The sequence below is a fragment of the Nesoenas mayeri genome (genome assembly GCF_963082525.1).
Source record: "Nesoenas mayeri genome assembly, chromosome: 23".
Lineage (NCBI taxonomy): Eukaryota > Metazoa > Chordata > Aves > Columbiformes > Columbidae > Nesoenas > Nesoenas mayeri.
The window spans coordinates 6,693,549-6,702,626 of NC_137574.1; the positions used below are offsets into that span (position 1 = coordinate 6,693,549).

General features: G+C 51.1%; 1 pseudogene across 1 annotated transcript; it reads left to right on the top strand.

Annotated features, from left to right (window-relative positions):
* The first annotated feature begins 6,277 nt into the window (after positions 1–6,277).
* Positions 6,278–7,212, top strand: LOC308048914 (olfactory receptor 14A16-like; annotated as a pseudogene). The gene has a single exon. The product of its transcript is annotated as an olfactory receptor 14A16-like (transcript).
* The last annotated feature ends 1,866 nt before the right edge of the window (positions 7,213–9,078 follow it).

Consider the following 9,078-nt stretch of genomic DNA (forward strand, 5'->3'; position numbering starts at 1 on the left):
GGCTTAGGCAGTGGTGTCAGTGGAAGTGGTTAGGGTTGGGGTCTGGCTCAGGGTGCCAGGGGGATTTGTGAGGTACCAAGGCCTGGATGAAGAGCTCCCTTCTTGGTCGCACACGTCCAAAAGACAGGGACACGTCTGTGACTGATCAGCCTGGCGCTGTCCCACCAGCAGTGGCAGATGCATCCTGGAGAGGAGTGGAGCTGCCAGGCACTGTCAGAGGATCTCCCTGAGGTGCCACTCGCTGCCCACCCAGACTCACACACTGTCCCTGGCTGTGACAGATACACCAGCTACGAGCTCTGGACACAGGACACAACAGTGCAACCGCAAAGACCATCCCTCCTGTCCTGAAAGACTCTTATGACCCCTGGAGCCCAAAGCCATGGACCACATGAACTCATTGGACATTTTAGAGGCGTGGCCTATAGACTGAGGAATGAGATCTGTGTGTATATCCAGAGATAGGAAAGTGCTGTTGATTAACTGGAATGTATTGGAGAGTGTGGGACCCGGGCACAACACAGATGGTACAGAAGAAGCAGGGGGGGCACTGTCCTGGTTTCAGCTGGGAGAGAGTTAATTTTCTTCCTGGTAGCTGGTAGAGTGCAGCGTGTTGGATTTAATCTGAGAAGAATGTTCATGGCACAGGGATGTTTTGGTTGTTGCTAAGCCATGTTTATACCAAACCAAGGACTTTTCATCAAGGAGTCTGGACATGCACAAGAAGTTGGGAGGGGCACAGGCAGGACAGCTGGCCCAAGTGGCCAAAGGGATATTCCACACCATATGATGTCATGCTTGGTGTGTAAACCAGAGAAAAGTTATCTGGGGGAGCGCTGTTTGGGATCTAGCTGGGTGTCACTCAATGGGTTGTGAGCAATTGCATTGTGCGTGACTTGGTTTATATCTCCTGTTATTATTATTACGATTTTTGCAATCACTACTATTACTATTACTATAATTATTTTATTTATTATCATTATTATATTATATTTATTGTAGCTATTGTACCTATTGTAGCCATTGTAACTATTGTTGCTATTGTAGCTATTGTTGCTGTTGTTATTGTTTTCCCTTTCTGTCTCATTATACTGTCTTCATTTTAACCCAAGATGTTTCTTTCTTTCCTGATTCCCTCTCCCATCCCACTGGGCTGGAGGGAGGAAGAGAAGGGCTGTGTGTGATGTTCAGCTGCCCGCTGGGTTAAACAAAACAGTCCTGGTGAAAGGAGTGATCGTGCAGGTGTCCCAGAGGAAGAGGTGAACCTGAGGAGAGCACAGGGTAACAAGGGCCCTTCAATGCCAGGACAGGCTGTGAGGAGCCAGGATGCCAAAAGATGTCAGACTGGAGAATGTTTCAGGACACCATCTGGGTTCAGCCCTCCCCTGCCCTTTGTGCCAGGAGAGACACCCCATGGTCCTGCCCAGCCTTGTCCTGGGCTCCTGAGCCAGCTGGGAAGATGGAAAGGGCTCAGCAGCAGTGATCCTCCTCCAGCTGGGTCTGTTTCCCAGCCCAACCAGCGTGGCCAGAGCAGAGTCACCCATGGCCCCAGGGCACCACAGCCCCTCGCTCTGCAGAGCAGCATGGCCAGCTCAGGGCCCTGTGGGGAGCACAGGGAGGGAACCAGGACCAGCCGGCCAGGCCAGGCTGGACACCCTCACCTGGGGAAAGGGATGTCCCTGGAGAAGAGCAAGGCAGCATTTCTGTGCCTGCAGGGAGGAATCCAGGAGGAAGAGAAACCTCTTTCTGCAGACACTCATTGGGGTCAGGCTGCTCTGTTGCTGGAGCAGGACTCTTGTTCTGGTGTGAGGAGAGGGGCTGGCACTGATGGACACAGGTCATCTGTGGTGGGGACCTGCTGGAGTTGAATCTGCTTTTCCTGTCCGTCCACACCTCCTCAGGAGACACTCTGCATCGGTATCCATGGGGGAATCCTTCTATCGCAGTTTCAAAGTGCTCACTGCCGAAACAGTGTCATCCTTACCAACTTCTTTGTCATCCTCACTCACACAAGTTACATCAACCTGTTGCCCATGTCATTGAGCTGCTCCATATATCTGAGCTGATCCTTCAGACAGGGGGATCCCTCTGTCCTCACTCTCCCTGAGACTCTCTCCAGCAGACCCTGTATCCTTCAGCTGAAACACCACAGCTCAGCAAGCTGCCCCACCTCACCTCATACAATTCAAAACTGTCACAGTGCTTTGACAAGACATGGGGCTCCTCCTGGCAGTGGATGTTCGGAAGCTTGTTCAGTGCTACACCACCTGGGTTTCCACCATCCAGAGGGACACAGATTGCCTCTGTGATACCCCTCGTGTAGAGCCAGACCTAATGAACAGTATTTGAAACAATACCTCAGAGTCTCAGTCCATTTCTTTCTGGGTTCATACCAGACCAGCTGGTATGAAAAAACTGGGGAAAAACACTCTCCCAGCACTCTTGGATGCAAACCCTCTGGTCCCAAGGGCTGGTAAGGCTGCAGTTTGCTCATGAAACCCCTGGCTTGATCCCCATCCACCACAGTTGTTGCCCTCCAGAGTCCTGCCTGGAAGCACAAAGGCCTGGAAGACTTTGCTGCTGACAACTGAGGCAAAGACACAGAGACATCTTAGGTCTACCTACACCTTGTCTTAATTCAGTAGTAGTCTCACAGGATTTAGGATTCTTCTTTAGCTGTTTCTGGAATAGCAACAGCTTATCTTGATGACCTTCAATTCCTTTTGGAGTTTTAATTGTGTTTTGATATGAACCATTGCTGTGCCTGGAGGACGCTGTTCTTGAAAACAAGATGTATCCAGACATACTGTGAAAGTATTTGGTCTTTTCATTGATTGTATCATCAAGAGACTGAGTGAAGATCCCTGTGTGATGTGCTGCTTGTCCATGCAATGCCTGCAGCTGTTGGGTAGAGAAGAGACCAACCTTGCTTTTCTGATGACATCTGATACCTTGGACTGATTGTATCCGTCAACGGTACACAGGCAATAAATCACATTCTGCAGTGCTGTCTGGGGCAGCTGTGATGCACCTGCCCTGAATGGGAATGGATTTTCTGTAGGTTCTGTGTGGTCCATGTCAGCCTTGGCATCTTATGTGGGCCTGAATTGGAACATGAAATGGAACACCTACCCTGTGTTCTGTCAGGCAATGTGGGGATGACCATGGGACAACTGCCAATGTAGTCACTGGAGAGCTTGGAAATTCATCTGATGGACATGAGAGAGAACGAGCTGGCCCTATGGTACAGGACTGCAACCATTCCTATGCATACCAACATAAACTGCCATAACAATAGTGAGCAGGAAAAGGGCCTTTTGGCTTTTACTTGGACATGAGCTGTCATTTCATTTGGCCAAAGGACTTTCCCACCAGGCTCATGTATGACCCCCAGGATGTCATCCTGTCTCTATGAACTTGTCCATAGCACCTTTCAGTTACCTGCAGTGTATCTGGTACCACCTCTGGAAACACAAATGTCACCAGTTACTTGCAGCTGAACATCTCACTCCTGCCTCTGTCTCCCTTAATTAGCACAGGAGTGGAGAAAAGAGGCTGATATGCTTCTTTGTGTGTCTATTTTGAGAGCTCCTAAACAAAGGCAAGAGGAAGGAATCCCACCTCCTGTAGGTGTGTGGCAGGGATGGCAGAGCTGAGTGTCCTTCAAGTGCTGGGAATAGAAACGCAGGAGGAAAAGCCTCCACCGACTCAGCTGAATCCCTTCCTTCAGCACGGGTAACGAAGATCCCTCCCTGTCACTTTCTGGGTGTCCTGACTAATAATAAGTCAAAACAAAAGTAAAAAAAAAAAAAAAAAAAAGATGATAATTCGAGGTAACTTCGGGAGGGAAAATACACTGTTGGAAATAAGTGTTTCTGTCCAGCATAAGGAGGGAACATCAGTGATGACTTGAGGCTGTTTCACAGCAGGTGCCCCAGGGACACCTGGAGGAGCCCAGAGGGGACAGAGAAAGGGACATCATGGGCTGCTCCTGTGCTGTGAGCTGGGCTGGGCTCCTGGGACACAGGGAGCTCATGGCAGCGGCAGCGCTGCAGAGAGACAGCTCTGCCCAGGAGCAGCTCCTCTGCACACGCAGCAGGGCTGAGGGCTCTGCCTGCAGCACCGAGGGCACAGGAGACAGGCACAGAGAGGTTAAAGACAACATGGGGTGGAGGATGCTGAGACATCACTGGGAGAGAAATCTTCACAGCCCTGAAAAGAGTAAGTCTCTGGCTACAGCCCAATTCAACTACAGTTCCTGGAGAGAAGCTAAAGCTGGAACATTCCACAAGCTGTGGCATCTGTCAGGAGGGACTTTGCAGTTTCTCTAGTGCAGAGAAAACATGTTATATAGAGATGAGTTTCTCTGCTGCACCTTCAGAGGGACATTTCTAATGAGCTTTTTCAAGGAGAAGGTAAAGGAAGGGATTACAGTAAAGCTAAGGAGCTTTCCCAAGTCCTTATTTTCAATTTGTTTCTCTTGGGGAATTTGAGAGGAGAAATGGAAAAGGAGCTCTCGTACTTGAACAAGTCATGGAGACCACTCAGCTGTAACTTCAAGTAGTCAGTAGGTGTGATAGGAGCCTCCTGATGAGCCTTCATCCACTCCTCTGCCCATGGACAGATGCAGCATCGCCTTTGCTGGACCCAGCAGGATCACCCACCTGTCTTTGTTTTCAACAGGAAGATGCTCCCAGGCGGTGCCCTGCAAACAGGCAGGTGTCTGTAGGGCCAGGGTGAGCGCACAGAGTTTGGGATGGGGTCTGTGAGCACTGACAGGGAAAAGACATGGGACAGGGAATCACCTCCCAGGAGGAAAATCTCCTGGCAGCAGGGACATGATCTGGGAAGGAGGAGACAAACCAGAGCTCTTGTGGGAGGAAGGATGTAGAAATCTCTTACTGACCCCCTGCAGTGCAGATCCCTCCTCTGAGCAGCCCCCTCGCCTGCTCTCCCACCCAGCAAAGCCTCTGCCCTCAGGGCCGGGGGCTCCAAGGCATGAAGCAGCTCCTGTGCAGCCAGAGCTCCAGTTCCTCTGCAGAGCACAGGGGCTGAGAGCAGCTGCCCGGCACTGTTGGTGTCTGGGAGGTGGCTGCACAGCTGGGGAAGGGTGACGCTGTCTGAGGGCCCGGCTGCCCCTGCCCTGGCCTCTCTCACACCCACCCTCACCAGATTTTTCCTTCTTGCTCCCCTGCTCTGGGTCACTGCTGTTGGGATCTTGTTCTTGCTGTCAGGCTCTCTGGGGATGGCTGTTTCAGCTGCAGAGTCACAGCCCGATCTTGTGGGTCCTTTCCTGCAGGTGTGTCCATGGGCACACGTGTCCCAGCTTTGCTCTGACCTGTGGGGTGTGGGCAATGAAGTCTGTGGGGCTGAATCTCCCTGAATCAAATGCCATCATTCAGACACTTGGCTATCTGCATGAGGTTTCCATCCCAGCTGTGAGCTCCCCTCTGGGATGCAAACCCATCCTATAGCATCTGTGTTATCTGAAAGTCTCAAGGAGAAGCACAGAAATGGTGCGACAGTCAAAATGCTGTTTGGTTTGTGAAATGAGCTACTTCTGCCCTGGGCTAAATGTGGGCTGCTGAGACCTTAGAAAACAGTGAGATGTGTAATGGTCTGAGGTGGATCTCTCTGCTCTCAGCAGTGTCTGGTGGCTTTTCAGGGTAACATGGGAGTGTGATCACCCTCCATCTCAGAAAGGTGCCAGCCCAGGGCAGCTGGAGCAAGACAGAGGGACAGACCAGCTCCCCTCACTCTGCACTAAGCCACAGGCAGCCTCTTGCCTTGCAGGACTCGCTCTGTTCTCCTTGAGTGCAGCAGAAATGCTGATGGTTTCTGACATCCAAGAACATTCCCCAGGGTGAGAGGGGAGAAGGAGCTGTAAAAAACCCCAAACCTCTCAAAACTCCTCCCGCCACCTCATTTCCTTATCCCTGGGAGTGCAGATGCTGACAGGTATTTCTGCACCAGGAGCAGCTTCATGTGACAAAGCTGAACCCCAGGACTGTCCCCTGCCCCCGTTCCCATGACCCCACTGCTGCAGAGCAGGGCTGACTCCTCAGCAGCCAGCGGGCACAGGCCCTGCTCCTCATGCACCTCCAGCCAGCACCACCCAGGGCTCAGACACGGAGCTGAGGGAAGGTCTGGAAAAGGACAAGGGGGTGTGGAGCAGGGGGGGTGTGTGAGAAATGGCTTAGACTTTGCTCAGAGAAATCTCCCAAAAATTCTCATTGTCTTTTTCTTCTGTGATAGCCCCCATAGCCAAAATCAGCAAATGTCCAACAGCAGCTCCATCACCCAGTTCCTCCTCCTGGCATTCACAGACACCCGGGAGCTGCAGCTCTTGCACTTCTGGCTCTTCCTGGGCATCTACCTGGCTGCCCTTCTGGGCAACGGCCTCATCATCATCACCATAGCCTGGGACCAGCACCTGCACACCCCCATGTACTTCTTCCTGCTCAACCTCTCCGTCATTGACCTGGGCTACATCTCAACCACTGTCCCCAAGTCCATGGCCAATTTCCTCTGGAACACCAGGGCCATCTCCTACACAGGATGTGCTGCCCAAGTGTTTCTCTTTGTCTTTTTAGCTTCAGCAGAGTATTGGCTCCTCACCATCATGGCCTATGACCGCTATGCTGCCATCTGCAAACCCCTGCACTACGGGACCCTCCTGGGCAGCAGAGCTTGTGTGTCCACATGGCAGCAGCTGCCTGGGCCACTGGGTTCCTCTATTCTCTGCTGCACACGGCCAATACATTTTCACTACCACTCTGCAAGGGCAATGCTGTGGACCAGTTCTTCTGTGAAATCCCCCAGATCCTCAAGCTCTCCTGCTCAGACACCTACCTCAGGGAAGTCTGGGTTCTTGTGATTTCTTTCTCAGTGGCATTCGGCTGTTTTGTGTTCATTGTGCTGTCCTATGTGCAGATCTTCAGGGCTGTGCTGAGGATCCCCTCTGAGCAGGGACGGCACAAAGCCTTTTCCACGTGCCTCCCTCACCTGGCCGTGGTCTCCCTGTTTGTCAGCACTGTCATATTTTCCTACCTGAAACCCCTCTCTTTCTCCTCCCCATCCCTGGATCTGGTGGTGTCTGTTCTGTACTCAGTGGTGCCTCCAGCAGTGAACCCCCTCATCTACAGTATGAGGAACAAGGAGATCAAGGATTCAGTGTGGCAACTAATGAATGGCTGTTTGATGAAGCAATAAACTGCCCATAATCTTCTGCATGGCATATATAATGTAAATAATTTTCTCACTGAGTGGTTGTGCCCGTGTCCACTGGACACCCTAGAGAACCTGCTGCAGGTCAGTTGTCATGGACCGGCCTCTCACAACCACCATTTCCAGCACTGGCTTCTCACTTCAGCTTGAAGAGTTTCTTCGTCCCTCCCTGGCAGCACAACTAATGAGTAGGTCAGATGTCCATGTTTGCATTGTATAGACAAGATGTAAACAAATGCACAAAGTGCTTCTGAGGTGATGAACCCAAGTGAGCAGAAACACCATCAGCTATTCCTTGGGGTTCCATGAAGGTCAGTGGGACAGACAGTGTCTTGATGCGATTTCATGTTGAGAGTAACATCCTTTCGGGAACCACCTGAATGTAGCACTGGGATGTGCTTCCTGGAACAGAAGATCCCATGTCCATTCTTTATGCCACGAGGCATCTCATCTAAGTGCAGAGAAGGGTGACAAATGGCAGGGCTGAGGTGCCTCCCAGCCCCCTGGAGTGGCAGCAGGAGGTCAGAGAGACACAGTGACTCCTGCATCTGTGTGTACAAGGGAAACACTCTGTCTATCAACATCCATGGGTGCATAAGGAGTCCATGGTGAGGTTACTTCTCTCTGGTCAGGCTAAAGACCACAAGAAGTCTGACGGGTTGGGGTCCCTGCCTGCAGAGCAGTTTCTGAGATAGTCGAGCTTTCCATGGTAGTGGGAAGAGGCCATAGAGGGAAAAAAAAAATAACTCAAAAAAGGACAACTTGGGAGGTGCATTCTGGATGTCAGGAGGAAGAAACGTCAGTGGAAGGGCAGTGCTGCGGTGCAGGAGGTCACCCAGAGGCAGTCGGGATCAGCCCATGGCTTTGTGTTTCAACAAACAGCCAGTGAGGGTGCAGTGAATGAGGCACGGACTCTCGGGAAGGTGCAATGAGAGACATTTATTACAAACTCAGGCTTCCATTTATACTTGCACATATGCACATATAACTTCCTGTGCTCCATATGAGCACGTGTAAAATTAATCCTCGCAGAATCGCGGGTTTATTTTCCTTCCATGCACATATGCACATGTAACTTTCTGTGCACATTTGCACGTGTACTTTATTTCCTCGCACAATCGCGAGTGTATTTTCCTCCCGTGCTTCCACGTAAGCACGTGTAATATTCTGTGTGCATTTGCACGTGTAAGTAAATTAACCCTCGCAGGATTGCGAGTGTATTATAAATTTACCCTCGCGGAATTGCGAGTGTACACTTCCCGTACTTACTACAAGTACGTGTATCTCTTTAAAAATAATCCCGCACCATGTTCAGGCAAGTGTGTACTTCTCCGGGACTCAGGGCCGGCTCCGGCATTGTTTTGAGTGAAGCCACGTGCATGCACTCTGTGGACCGCCCGTTGTATTAGTTGCTGCCCCTTAGTAATTTTCTTCAACTGATATCCGAGCCTTTAATTAAGTCACTTTTGGAGTGCTAAAACTCTGTTTCTCACCGGTTTAATAAAAGTTGGTTTTGGACTCTGTTGTCCCTTAAATTAACCTATGGGGTGCCTCCGTGACATGCTCTCAAGAACATGTGTAAGGGATAGACTCTCAAAAGGCTTTGTTTTCTGTGTTTTCTGTGGGCTCAGTGGGATGAGATCAGGATGTGTGGAGAGCCGGCGAGGAGCTGGGCTGGAAAGTGCCCCAGAGAGGAAACCACCCGTGAAAAGATGAAGCGTGTGAGCGTGCATGGTGGGGGCACACAGCAATGTTCTCACACAGCCAGGCCTCCTGGGAGAGACATGAAAGACCAGCAGAGCAGGGTCTGGTCTGTGCCCAAGCTCCTGGACATCATGGGGCACCTACCCC